Source organism: Pteropus alecto, unplaced genomic scaffold, assembly GCF_000325575.1.
Source record: "Pteropus alecto unplaced genomic scaffold, ASM32557v1 scaffold92, whole genome shotgun sequence".
Lineage (NCBI taxonomy): Eukaryota > Metazoa > Chordata > Mammalia > Chiroptera > Pteropodidae > Pteropus > Pteropus alecto.
This window is the reverse complement of record NW_006432447.1, coordinates 11522690-11537704: the sequence shown is the minus strand read 5'-3', so window position 1 is coordinate 11537704 and position 15015 is coordinate 11522690. Positions and strand designations below refer to the sequence as shown.

At 33.7% G+C, this 15015-nt stretch overlaps 1 protein-coding gene across 7 annotated transcripts in view; it reads left to right on the top strand.

Moving 5' to 3' along the window:
- TBC1D5 (TBC1 domain family member 5) overlaps window positions 1–15015 on the top strand; it is a 468533-nt gene that overhangs the window by 110901 nt on the left and 342617 nt on the right. The window lies entirely within an intron of this gene.

Genomic DNA, 15015 nt, shown 5'->3' with positions numbered 1-15015 from the left:
CCTTTCCTCCCTCCCACCCTCCTCCCCCTTCCTCCTTTCCTCCTTACCTTTCTACCTCCCTGCCTTCAGACGTTCATTAAATTTGTTAAAGGAGTAGCAAAATTAGAATGATTGAATTTAAGTGTTGAAGGTCTCTCAGATAGGTAGCATTTACATTTTTTTTCTTTTTTATCACAACCTGTAGTAAGATATAAAATATACATTTATGAACCCTTTTCCACAGGTATAAATTTAGAAATGAAATAAACAAAAGTTGAAACAGTTCTTACACTAACTATCTGGAATGTATGCTGTGCTCTATTCTATTTTTTTGTATATTTTATTTAATATTTACTAGTGCTTACAGCTATTTTTATTTCCCTATCCGATAATGGTTCACTTTTGCAATTTCAAAAACCATACTTTAGGTCATTTGTATTGTTTTATGACTACCTTGTTGGAAAAGTAAATGGAATAAGGCAGTTTGTTTTCTGTCTCAGTCAAGCTGCTTTTTATCCTGTATCCTCTGTTCTTCTCATTTTTCTCTCTCCATTCACTACAAGCTATCAGATGGTTTGGTAAAAGAACTGGGTGACTGCTGGGAAGCTTCAGAGCACTTACTTGGCTCTATAGTAAAAACATAGGTGCATATCATTAGATCTCAGAATTTGAAAGGGGGTAATCTTTGATAGAATCATCCCTTTATGGTAAGGTGCATATTTCTTTTTTCTCTCTTTGTTCATTCTATCTGTGTAAATTGTGTGCATGCTGATGCCCTTAAATCATTCTTGATTGAAAACATTTTTAAGCCCTTTATATCATCTTAGAATAATGCAGATACTTTCCCAAAGTGGTCTTTTCTAGTACCCATTCCCATTTTATTTAACATTTTTATCCTTTTACTAAATTATAAGCATTTTTTTTTCTGATTATAAAAGTAATTTGTTGTCTTAGAAAGTTTAGTGTATATAGAAAAGTAAAAGAAGATAAAAATTATCTCTAGTCCAGTGCAGTCAAAGCAGTTCTAGGAGGGAGGTTCATAGTGACAAACACCTACATTAAGGGGGAAAAAAAGCTTAAATAAGCAACCTAACTTTACACCTCAAGGAACTAGAGAAAAAAAAAAGAACAAACTAAGAACAAAGTTAATAGAAGAAAGGAAATAACAAAGAGCACGGAAATAGATAAAATAGAGACTAAAACACCAAGAGAAAATGTCAATAAAACTAAGTTCATTATTTTTTAAAAGTAAATAGAACAGACAAACCTTTAGCTAAGCATACTAAGAAAAAAGACAGGACTTAAAATTAGAAATGAAAGAGGAGCCATTACAACTGACACCACAAAAATACAAAGGATCATGAGACTACTATGAATAGTTATACCAACAAATTGGACAACCTAGAAGAAATGGATAAATTTCTAGAAATATGCAGTGTACCCAGACTGAATCGAGAAGGAGCAGAAAATCTGAACAGAGCAATTACTAGTAAGGAGATTGAATCAGTAATCAGAAGTCTCCCAACAAAAGTGCAGGACCACATGCTTCACTGGTGAATTCTATTAAACATTTAAAGTAGAATTAACGCCAGTTCTTCTCAAACTCTTCCAAAAAAAATAGAAGAGGAGGGAACATTTCCAGAACCATTTTATGAAGCCAGTGTTACCCTGATACCAAAACCAGATAAAGATGCTACAAGAAAAGAAAACTACAGACCAATATTTCTGATGAACACAGCTGTAAAAACCCTCAACAAACCAAATTGAAGGATAAAAAATCATATCATCTCAATAGATGCAGAAAAAGCATCTGTTGACAAAAAATACCCACTTATGATATAAACTCTCACCAAACTGGATATTGAGGGAATGTACCTCAAAATAATAAAGGCTGTATATGACAAGCCCATAGCTAACATTATGCTCAATGGTGAAAAGCTGAAAGCTTTTCCTCTAAGATCAGAAATAAGATAAGAATGCCCAAACTCACCAACGTTTGAATACCACATCTAATAAGAGGCAATACTCAAAATATATGGAAAATCATATAACTTAATAGCAAAAAAAACCCCAGCCTGAATAAAAAAATGGGCAGAGGAACTGAATAGACATTTTTAAAAAGAAGTACAGATGGCCAACATACATAAAAAGGTGCTCAACATCACTAATCATCACTAAGTGCAACTCAAAATGACTGTGTGAGGTATTTCTTCCCACCTGTCATAATATTTTTCATCAAAAAGGTAAGATAACAAGTGTTTGTGAAGATATGGAGAAAAGGGAACCCTTATGTACTCTTGGAATGTAAATTGGCATAGCCCTATGGAAGACAGTATGGGGTTCTGCTAGAAATTAAAAATAGAAGTACCATATAACCCAGCAATTCTATTTCTAGGTATATATACAAAGAAAATGAAAACAAGATATCAAAGAGATATATCTGAGCTCCCATGTTTATTGCAGAATTATTCACAATAGCCAAGATACGGAAGCAACCTAAGTGTCCATCAGTGATTGAATGGATAAAGAAGATACGTAATATATATACAATGGAATATTATTCAGACACGAGAAAGAAGAAATTTCTGCCATTTGTGACAACATGGATGGACTTTGAGAACATTAAGCCAGACAGAGAAAGAGAAATAACTGCATTATCACTTACATGTAGAATTTATTATAAAAGAGAAAAACAAAGAGTCAAGCTCATAGAAACAGAGAGTGGAAAATAATTGCCATGAGCTGGGGGGAATATGTGAAATATATGGCAAGGTAGGCAAAATGTTACAAACTCTCAGCTATAAGATGAATAGGGTCTGAAAATGTAATATATAATATGGTGACTATGGTTGATAACATTATTATATGATTGAAATTTGCTAAGAGAGTAGAATGTGAATATCTTCATCAAAAAAGAAAAAAAATACATATGTGTAGTGATGGTTGTGTTAAATAACTGGATGGGGGAATCATTTCACAATTTATACGTAAATCAAATCATCATGATGTACACATTAGCTATGTTACAGTTTTATCACATTATATTGAGGTCAATTATACACCTCATTAGAGAAGAACAAAATACAAAATATAAAAAGAAACAAAAAAAATCCTTAATTTTATCATATAGAGATGAACTGATGTGACATTTAAAAAAAAATATAACCTACTTTTAAAAATTTTACTTAAATTTAACAGAGGGGACAAAAATTGAAATGTAGCTTAAATGATTAGTGACCCTCAGATAAATGTTTTTTCAAAACCATAAATATTTTCTAAGAGCCTTTCAATGTTAAAGATTATAGAAATTTAAATACTCTGGAAATAAAATAGGAAATGACTGATCTAAAAGCAGAATGTTTTTATTTCAAAATAATTTATGGAGGTGAAATTTATATAGCATAAAGTGAAGTGAACAGTTCAGTAGCATTTAGTACATTCACAATGCTGTGCAACCACCACCTGTCTCTAGTTTCACACTTTTCTATCACTCCAAGGTAAAACACTTTACACTTTAAGTCGTTTCTCCTTATTCTGCCCTCCTCCCAGTCCCTGGTATTCATCAATCTGCATTCTGTCTCTATGGATTTATCTGTTCTGAATATTCATTTAAATGGAACCATACAGTATGTGACTTCTTTTATTTCTGGGTTCTTTCATTTCTCATAATGTTTTTAAGGTTCATCCATATTATAGCATGTATTGGTACTTCATTCCTTTTCATTGCTGAATAGTATTACTTTGTATATATAAATATAAATACTCAGTTTGCTTCCACCTTTTAGCTATTGTGAATAGTGCTTCTATGAATTTGTGTGTACATGTGCTTATTTGGGTACTCGTTTTAAGTTCTTCTAGTTATATACCTAGGAATAAAATTGCTGGGTTATATAGTAATTCTTTAACTTTTCGAGGAACCACCAGGTTCTTTCCCACAGGGCTGCAGCATTTTATACTCCCGCCAGCAATATATGAGGGTTCTAGTTTCTCTACATCTTGCCAACAATTTTTTCCATTTTTTTGATAATCAGAATGTCTTATGAAAATGATGAATGTCTTTCAGCTAAGTAACATTGTAGAGAAGTGATTATGTCCCATATTTCTTATATAATGATTATACATTAATTCAGAGTATCACCTAATTCTCTTTTCCTTCCAGAACTAACTGACCAGTGGACATTGTTTTCCCAAACAAAAGATTTCCTACTTTTCTTCATTTTCTCGAAATCATACTATGTTTTGTTTCATATTTCAACCATGTTTGTGTGTGTGTGTGTGTGTGTGTGTGTGTGTGTGTGTGTGTGTGTATCGTTCCTTGTTTTCACCAGAGTTTTAGATTACCATTCTTTTTGCTGAATGCTTATAGCCGATCTGTGTCTCTATTTTTATGGATAGCACACAATTGTACTTCCAGGCTCCTAAATCATAAAATAACATTTTTGTAAGGTTATTTTGCTGTTTTTGAGGAAATATCTCACTTAACCTGGACTTTTCATTTTAAAATGGGCCAGAGCTTCCTTGGCCTTTTGCTGAAGTGTCATTCTCATATTTCTTTTAATTGTATTACTGGGTTAGTTCCAATGTTTCCTGTATCCCATTGTCATTTTTATTCTTAGATTTCTTTAAATGAATTTTCAGAATGTTAAATGATGATAGATGAATTTTCTGAGTTGTGCATATTAGACAATGTTTTTCTTCTATTCTCACATTTGATTGCTAATTTACCTATTCTGCTCACCTCTTTTGTGGTTTTTGTGATCTAGGTATATAATTCTAGATTTAAAATAATTTTCCTGGGAACTTTGGAGTCTTTTCTCAATTTTTTTCTACCATCCACCATTCCTCCTGAGAAATTTGAAGCTAGTCGTACTCACTGAAGAGTGTTCTCTTCACAGAGCAAGAGCGACTCTTGCTCTGGCTGTAGATACTTCTCACGGTGTCTTGCAACATGAGCTTGTTTGTTCTGCTTCAATATTGTAGAGCTTAAGTTGGGAAGGATAATGGATGAGGCAAGAGCAATTATAAGACCAAAAAACTGAGCAGCCTTGTGCTTCTGATTCCCCATAGTACCTCTAGTGGGGCACTTCTGAGCTTTAAATAATTTCTATTCTTTATAGACTACCTTTCCTTAAAATCTGACATAAGTTTCTTGGTCACTGAGCTGGAAAAAATTTTGAGTGATTATTTTTATACATCCATACGTTCACTTGTCCATGTAGAAAACATTTACTGAGAGTCAATTCACTCAGTACTCTGTCTTTGAGTGTACTTACTGTTATGGAAGTAATAGTTAGAAATAAGATTACTTGTATGTCTTATAACTTTATTTCAATTCCCTCTAAATTCAGGTTCTGGCTTATCGCGTTCCACTTTAAGCAAGGCTAAAAGTTCTCTCTCGTTTTCTTTTGATACCCATATTATATCACAGTCTTGTGTGTGAAATACACCTATTCTTTGTGGCAAGGCTGTGCACTATTTCATTGTCTAATTCTGAGAAGGTTCTTTAGGGAATTCTTTTCAGAGGTGAGTAGTTCATGTGTCGCAGGTTACTCCTTCAACATCTTCTTAGCTGATTCCCTGTTAAGTACCTTTATTATTTAACATCATTTAGTTTGTCTCCTTTCCTGGGCTTCACTTATGCATTTCTCCAGTAGGTTGCCATTTTGTCATCTGAGATTTGGTTTCTGTGTTTAGATTACTGACTTAAACCATTTACAGTGACTTTCTCATTATAAGCACAAACTTGTTTACAAAAATCTTACTGCAAAAATTCTACTATCTCATTCTGACACACTGTTTTCCTTCTGCAAGTTAATGTCAGTGTCCATCTTGAACCTTCAATCCCATCTTAATAGTTTTTCCAAGTTAAATAAGACAAATTATTATCTCCGTGGGGTTTTATGCTAGTGGTATGTTTTGAGTAACACATGAGGATGGTTCTTGCTAAATATTTTGAATTGAAAAATTTTAAGTGGAGAAAATGTTCGGCAATGTGGGGAGAAGGTGAAAGGATAATTCTCTTTCTATAGACTAAAATGTCATCAGCCTCTAGTGTAGAATCAATCTGAAGCAATCTATTTGATCCAAAAATGAATCTTTATTAACTGTTTATGGTAGGTGCTCTGCTAATGCTTAAATAAATGTCATTTTAAGATGTTTTTCTTTTTAAAATGGATGATGTAAAGAAAATCAGTTTTTTTGCTAAGTTTGTTGTGAATTTTTTTAGGTTTTTAATGTATGTAAACTACACATAACTCTTACTTTTTGATAATGGAGAAACAGCCAACTCTAGATAGAAGTGAAATTTGGAAAATACAGAATCTATTTCACCTTCTCCTCTTCCTCATTAAATCATTTTTACAATTGTAAAAATTGTGAAACTGACCAACAGTTTCACCTCCTCTTCCTTGTAGTTCTGCTGGTCTTTCGTAGTACCTAATACACCTGAAAGAAGCATCATGAATTGGAAGGGAGAATTTATATGAACACATAATCTGACAAATACAAAATGAATTCTTTTTTAATTGAGAGGTGACTGTATTTCTATTTTATATAGAAATTTCAAGTTTTACTTTGTAGTTTATGAACAGCTGACCCATTTAAAGGGGATTTTAAAAATCTTTAATTCATACTGATTTGACTATGACAATACTAAGATATTTTTATTATTGAGACAGAATAAGGTTTTTTATTGAGACAGAATATAGATTCAAAGTTTTATAAATGATATGAACAATAATTTTACCCCCACTTAAGAGTTACTTAATTTCTTCAGTATGTAGTGAATATTGGCTGAAGATATTTTGAAAGCCTAATTACTTGGAATATATTTGAAACCTCTCTTCTTATGTACTTCTGTTCAAAATGTTACATATTTTTGGATCGTTTATAGTATAGGCTTAAAGTTTGGAGTTTTACATTTTCAGTCTTATAAGGACATAAATATATATATGTTAGTACTATTGGAACTAAATAATTTTATCCACATAATTGTCATTCAGCTGTAGCTGTCTGGAATAAAATTTCTTGGAATAAGTAGCCATTTTCCACATGAAATAACCATTTGAAAATGTTTTTCATCTGATAGCATATATTTTAATTTTTATAAATAGCACAGAGGAATTGAAGTATCTATGTAGCTAAGGAAGGTTATCAGCTCAAGTTCAGTAGTATGTTGTTTGACTTTATTAGGTTGTGGATGTTTTATAATTTTTAAAAGATACTTTTATTCTTACTTTCATAAAATACATTTGCTTTCATTATATTTTATGTGTTAATCGAATTTCCTATTGAAGTCACCGATTAAAAGGGAATTGTGTACCAGTGGGATTCTAAAACCTTGACATTATTTTAATCTGATAACAAATGGATTTAAGTTCATGTTCTTTCAGTTGTTGGCAACAAATCTAAACCTGTATTTTTTGGATTTATGAGGATAAGTCCTGCTTTGGCAATCTTATAGATCCTCAAGAGAATAGTTAAACAGTGATTAATCATTGTTTCTTCACTGAGTGTGCAGAAAAGAATGGAAAAGCTGCATTTCACACTTCTGAAGCAATTAATCCCCATGATCTTAGCCAGGTTTGTCTTGTAGATAAGTCGGGATACAAAACGGTACCTAATTTATCAATGTATGCATGCCATAAAGTATAAAACACACAATTTATTTCATATCATTTATAGTCAAATGTAAAAAAAGAGTGACTTTGCCATATCCAAGAGTGTTTCCTACATTACCTTCATATAAACTAAGTACCAGAGATTACAATGGGATTCCTGTTTATTGTGCACATCTGGTGCAGTCACTATGCATTTTCTCATTCACTTGCTGGCATTTTTAGTGATTGTGGCATAAATCACCTTGCTAATCAGAAACATAAGTGACGGGAAGTCATCTCCTTTTTTTGAACAATGGGAAAAAACATATGGCTTCTTAGACAGGACTTGGCTGTTATACTATTTATGTGGCATTATATTCTGTATTTAGAATTTCATATTAATTGCAGTGGTTTGATGGAAGGCATTGAACACACAGGGTTTGTGGTCAAAGTATTTGTTTTGTAGCATTTTCATAACAAATAAATATAAATGGTGAAATTACATGCCTCGTATTAATTTTTTAAAATAAAAACTACTTTGGGAAGAGTTTTTAGATTAAGATGAATTGAAGAAAATATATAATTTTAAAGTGTGTGGATGTTTCTATAGATGCATAAATACAGTAATTACAAGTTACAAGTTAGTTTTTAATTATACCTATTTTGAAACACTTCATAGATTAGAGTAAAAATTACTGCCCTTTAAATGCTAAAATGTAATTGACAGTAGTTTGCTTTTCGAGAAGTAGTATTATTTCAAGATGAGTTGCATTTTTTTATGAATTGTTATTAGTTGGAATCACTTCAGCATATACTACAACTAAAAGTAAAAGATGAAGTAAAGCTTTGTAAAAATATAAGAAATATATCTGTGCAGACTTTAAAAACTACTCTCAGTGAATTTGTTGCTGTTTGTAATAGACTGCTTCCTGTAGATTTGAAGGTTTTTTTTCCCTCAATAGTCATTTAATTCTCAAAAGGTAGTGAATATAATGGGCTTTCACCCTGATTTGACTATACAGTACTTACCTTTCTATCTCTTATCATTTTTCATTTTTTAAATATTGGGTGGCAAAACAAGATTTATTTTGAATGTGTAAATTTCATATGAAAATTTGTTGTTCAGAGAACTTTACATCTTTTATAGTTTGTTTTCTATATTAGATGTGACTATAAATTAGTGAGGTGAATTTTTTAACGAATATATCAGAGCCTATTTATTCAAATGTGTGTTATTTCCTTTGAAGTAGTCCCCTTGGGAAGATGTATACATAATCCATTAATCAAAGCATTTTAGAAATACCTCTTTTTGAATTTTCTTCTGTGGAATTGATGTATAGCTGACCAAAATGGATACTTTGAAGGGAGATAAGATTCATTATGTGTATATACATGCTCGTATTTTTGTTTTAAAAAATCAATCATAATAGCTTGCATTGCAGCCTGTATATATCTTGTAGATAATTGGACACTCTGAGTAGAAATAGAGTTTTGAAAAACTGCCTGAATTTTAAATAAATGGTCATATTTATCCATTTTGTTTTAGAAATATTTTTGATATTGTCTCAAAGACCACTTGCATTAGGAGTCCACAAATTGAATAAATGCAACATAAGGAGAGGGTATTTTTTTCTGTTATCGCTTGTTTCAAAAAAAAAATCCCACCATCTAGATTCTCTAAGGTATAGTGTGCTATTTAAAAAAATATATATTTCTAACTGAATGGAGACCTTCTTTCTAGATTAAAATTATCCAGTGCTTAAAATTACCTGAAAACTATACCATATTGCCTTAGTCCTTGTCCATTTTTATTTCCTTCATTCTGTTAAAGCCTCTTTTTCCTCCCTCCCTCAAATATTTTTTGTTTTTTTAATGCTTGGGAAATATTTGTTATAAAGATCAATTTTAAAGTCATGCAATTATAAACACCTATGTTTGTGTTTCCTTTTTTTTCACCAAAATATGAAAATTCTAGGAGGATAGGTTATTGAAATCCAACAAATACACAATTTATGAGATGGCTAAAAATATCAAAATAAATGAGGAAAAATAAAGACTTCTATTTTTAGTGACTAAACACTTTGGAATTTATTAGCAACGGAGGTTTGAAGAAAAATTTCTTTCATGAAGTGCTTAATGGGGAAAAAATATGTTAACCTAAAGTATTTGCTTATTTATCATATTTATAACGCCAGGTATTTAATTTCTAAATATATATCAATTTTTGAATGAAATCGAATTACCAGGAATGTTGGTATTCATTTGCACATTTTGTTTAAAATTTACTTGTATTTTCAGAGCGTCTGCATTGTTTTTTTTTCCTCTAGTTCATTCTTTGTCTTATTTACATTCATACTTTGTTGATACATATTACCCTCTAAAGTAAATTCTGAATTGAGTACAGAACTTGCAAGAATTGTTATTGTTCTTTCATTGTGTTCTCATGGCATAAAGAATGAACTTTTTCCTGGTAGGGATAAATCTGCTGGTAATTCCCAGCCAGGCAGATCACTGCCTGCCATTCCCTCTGGCCATACCTTTCCAATGTTGCTGTTTGTCCGGAAGTGGCTTTTGGAATGCTGACAGGGGTGGAATACTTCCTACTGCCTGAAAGTGTTATGGGGAGGTGGTATGACACTCTTGGCTTAATCACTCTGAAATTCAGGAAACAAATGTTAATTTATGAAATATCCCAAAAGGAAGGCTTTTATGTGTGAATAGGAAAGCTGCTCTAAGTGGCATATGTAATTCAGAAACTTTAAAGTAAGGGTTTTAATGAAGTATATTAAGTATGAGAAACATGGGACAAGAAAAGTTATTTCATGTTTAAATAGTTTTGTTTTTTGTTTTAGTGTTTAAGACTCTTTCTGAGTAATATGTTCCCACTGTGGCCCTTACTAGGGTTTGGCAGGGGTTCAGCCATATCTGGGATGTGGTGACCAGCAGGGCTGGCATGTCTGTAGTCATTGATGCATAGGAACAAAGGTGAATTTTTTTTCTATGAAAAATAAAGAATAAAAAGCCAGACCTGGTGATACAGTCCCAGTTGTTAGAGAAACAGCATTTTATAATTTACTCTGGGATCTGTTTTGTTTTTTGGACTAGATCTCTTAGGCCTGTGTCAGAGACTGTGGAGCTAGAAAGGTAAGTGGGCTGTAAGAAAAAAAAATTTTTACGAAGAACAGGAGAATGAGGAAAAATAATGTCAGATGCTTGGGGATAAGCAGCATTGCCCCTGGACTCTCCAAACTAGGAGATCAGGAGAAAGGTATTCTTTTTCTTTCTTTGCCACAATCCATTGAGTAACTGGCCTTTTACAGACTGCACTGTGCTGGCAGTTTTAGAAAGGCGTGGGGCACCATGTGTGACAGCAGTGCTACTTGACAAAGCAGTAATTATAGCAGAGTCGAAGCAGGGCTCAGTGAGAGCAGGGGTATGCTGAAGAAGCTGCAGTGGTGCCTTGTCAGTGACGGCAGAGCAAAGGCAGTACCTCGATGAAAGGAACAGATGAGGCTCACTCAAGTCTGTTTTGGAGGAAATAGAATCAGCAGACCTCAAATACCACGTGGAGAGACACAAAGAGGCCTGAAATGATAGATGTCTTGTGGTAGGTGACTAGCTGACTGGTCTTGCCCGTGAGATACTTAAGGATGACTCCCAGAAATGTCCTGTGGTAGGTGACTAGCTGACTGGTCTTGTGGTAGGTGACTAGCTGACTGGTCTTGCCCGTGAGATACTTAAGGATGACTCCCAGAAATGTCCTGGGGAATGATTTATAGGGGTCTGGTATCCTGCATTGTGGGTTGTTTTAGAGTTCTCCAGAATATTCAAGTTTTAATAAAATGTAATTTTATATATATATATATGTATATATATACAATTACACACACACACACACACACACACACATAATAGAAATTGGCTCATGCGGTTATGGAGGCTAAGACGTCTCATAACATGCCATCTGCAAGCTGAAGAAATGGAAAAGCCTGTGGTGTAATTTATCTTGAGTCTAAAGGCCTAAGAATTGGGGCAATGGGTGAGGGGTGGGGTAGATGGTCTCAGTCCTAGTCTAAGTCCAGATATTTCAGCCTCAAGCTGAGGGAGAGAATTGGCCCTTCCTTCACCTTTTCTATTCAGGTTCTCAATGTACTGGGTGATGCTGACCCCCATTGTTGCGGGGATCTTTATTCCCCTCGGTGATTTCAGTGCTAATCTCTTTTGGAGACACCCTTACAGACACACCCAGAAAAAGCGTTTGAAGGTGAGAACCAGCAAGTATGAGTTACACTTATTTTGTAAATTGCCTTACATATTTATTGAGATTCTAAGTGTCTTTCATTTCATCCTTCCTCCGCTACCCTTCCCCTGGCCACCCCCATCCCCGCACCTTTTAACTTCTTTCCACAAAGCTACCTACTATAGCAAACAGTATTCTAGGTGTTGTATCAATAAAATTAAAATATGATTCTTTTTCTTAGGAGCTTGAAGTTTATAGGTGAGAGAATGGCAGTTAAAAAATTAACATAACGTGATGAATAATAGTAGAGAGTCATGCATAGCAATTAATGGACCCCCCAAAAAAGATACTTAAACCAGCTTGGAGAGGGGACTGGAGGGTGATTCTAAGGATACTTCTAGAGAAGGTGCAGCCTGAGCTGTATGTGAGGAACATTGAAGAAAGACACCCTAGGCAGAGGGAAATATTGCAGAAATGACTGCAAACCTAAAGTGTATTTGAGGAACTACAAGTAGTTTGTGTTTACATGTTGGGCAATATTGAGACCTGAGACTGCAGATAAAAAATTTAGATTTTTGAAGAATTTTGTGGATTGTGCTAAGAGTTTGGGCTCTTTTTCTTAAAGGAAAAAATAGAAGAGGAAAGAAGACAGATGGGGTAGAAAAGTCTCAGATTGAAGTGCCAGGCGTTGTGTGACCTATTGAAGGAATTTAAGCTAAGGAGTGGTGTGATCAGATTTAAATTTAGAAAGAGCATTTAAGTGATATTTAAAGCACATAAGTGAATTGAAGGGAGAGCTCAAGAGTCAGGATACCAGTTTAGGAGTCTGATACAAGCAGGTCAGAGGAGAAATTGAGACACTAAATTAAGTCAGAGTCATGAATAAAGTAAAGAAGGGACTAATTTAGAAGGCAGAATTAACTGGATTTTGCAGTTGATAGGATATAAGAGGATCAAGAAGAAAATACAGTTATCTGGCTTGGGTAAATGATTGGTTGGTGGTATTATTTCTTAGAGAGTACAAGAGGAACAGTCTGAAGGTGAATAGATTGTCTTCTGTCTGGGCATCTTGATGATTAAAAATATTTGAGAGATGGTTGAATATATGGATCTCTCAGGCCTAGGAGATCAGTTATAGTAAGAGATGTTCTTAATTTAGGAGATAACTTCAAAATTTTTCATGTTGATAGGGCCAGGAGGGAGGGAGAGAAAGGTAGATGATATAGGAGAGAAATCAAGTTAAAATAGTTAAATTTGGAGCAAGATATATGAAAAGGTAAGACAGATTTGGAGCCAAGGCTAGTATAGGGATTAGTTTGTACAGGAGGGCTAATTTTTTTTTTTTTAACTGATAATTACTACAAATATGAAAAGAGTGGATGTGGAAGTTCAGGTCCTCTAGGCAGCAGATGCCAAGATAGAAATGAAAGTTTTAAGACATTTACTGGGAGAAACTTTTGGAAAGAAGACAGAGAGGGAGCCAGGAGTAAATAGGGAAAGCCTTTAGATGTAATGCAGGTCTGACAATTGTGATAAAAGAGGAGGAAGGAAAACAGATTGGCAGGGAGCAATGTCAGCAACGCGGCTTTGAGAAAGTCTCAGACCAATGGTGAGGGGGTTGTAGGGGTGGGCAGAGCAAATTTTGCCCATTATAGATACAGGAATGGGCTTCCTCTAGCATCTCTCTCCTTGGCTGAGGCAGATATGCTTTGGCATGAACACTGCTGTAGATCCTAAAGGTGTGACAGCTGGAAATTTTTAGTAAATTGCACTCCTCGCAGTAGTTTCTCTCTGCATGGTACAGTTCCATGACTACCACAGTGGGTATTTCCATTGAATGAAAGGTAGGAAGAATCTTTTTTGGTCCATTATTTCTTCTGCTTTCTGCAAATTAAGTATAGAGTCAGAGAAGGTGACTAAGACGGAGCAAGTGTTAGAAGCTTTTCAGGAAAGATACAACTGATAGACACAGAGCAAGAGAGCAAGAGAGGACAATGTATTGGTAAGACATTAGTTGAAATAGTAGCTTATATAATCCAGAGTTGATAGGGAAGGAAGTAAAATAAGAAGCAGGATAATAAGGTATTACAATTAAATGAAGTCAAAGAAATAGGTGTTTCAAAGAATTAGATGTTTGAAAGCTCTTGTATTGAGGGAGTAAGAAAGCTTAAGGATAGAGGCACTTGTAATAATATAGTAGTATATTAGTTTAAGATTAATAGCCAAACTCCAGAAAATACTGATACTTTGAAATCCCTTCACGTGAATTGGAAATAAAATTTTACCATCAGAAAATGACAATTGTATGTATACATCATAGAGTCACAATTCTAAATACCACGAAGAAGTATAAAGATATCATAATTACTTAGTTTTCATAGTGTAACTTTTCTACAAAGTAAAGTTTCAGAGCCACTTGCATATCAGGCTTCTTGATTAAATCTATTCAGTTATCAGGGAGTGCATTGTTTGTTTCCCCTAAGAACTTGTTTTTTTTTAAGGATTATTTTTTTCAATTTTTCTTATAGCCTAAGAAAACATTTTCGTGTTTTTTTTCCCCTTCAAAAGAGAAAGAAGTGAGTTCTCCTCTCCAGAAGGATTTGTTCATGTCTTTATAGCTGATAGAAAACATAGAGAAGTAAAAAAACATTCAAAGCATATATAGCTAACTGAACTGAGAGTTGTAAAAGTAAGATAAATTTTTTAAATACATACAAACAACTTTTCAGTAGCTCTCCTTTTGCAAGAGGGAATCAGGACTTGCAACATATAATTTAGTTAATTAAAATAATGAATAAGATGGATCGATAGGCGGGTAGACAGATAGATAGACATTATAGTAAAGCAAGTATACTAAAATGTAATTGAAGATTTTAGGTAGGTGTTCACTGTTAAATTCCTTAACCTTCTCTGTCTACTTGAAGCTATTTGTAATAAAATGTTGAAAAGCAATATAGCATCTGCAACTTTGAAATACGTAAAACGTGGTCTGATGGATAGGTGGGTAAGTAATAAAACAAGTGTAGTAAAATGTCAGTTACAGAATGTAGGTGGTGGGTAGATGAAGGTTCACTGTAACATTCTTGCAACTTTTCTGAATGTTTGAAAATTTTCAGACTAAAATGTTGGAGAAAATAGTATCATAAACAAAACAATGTTTGTATTAGAGATCTGAGTCCTAGTTGTGTGACCTTAGGC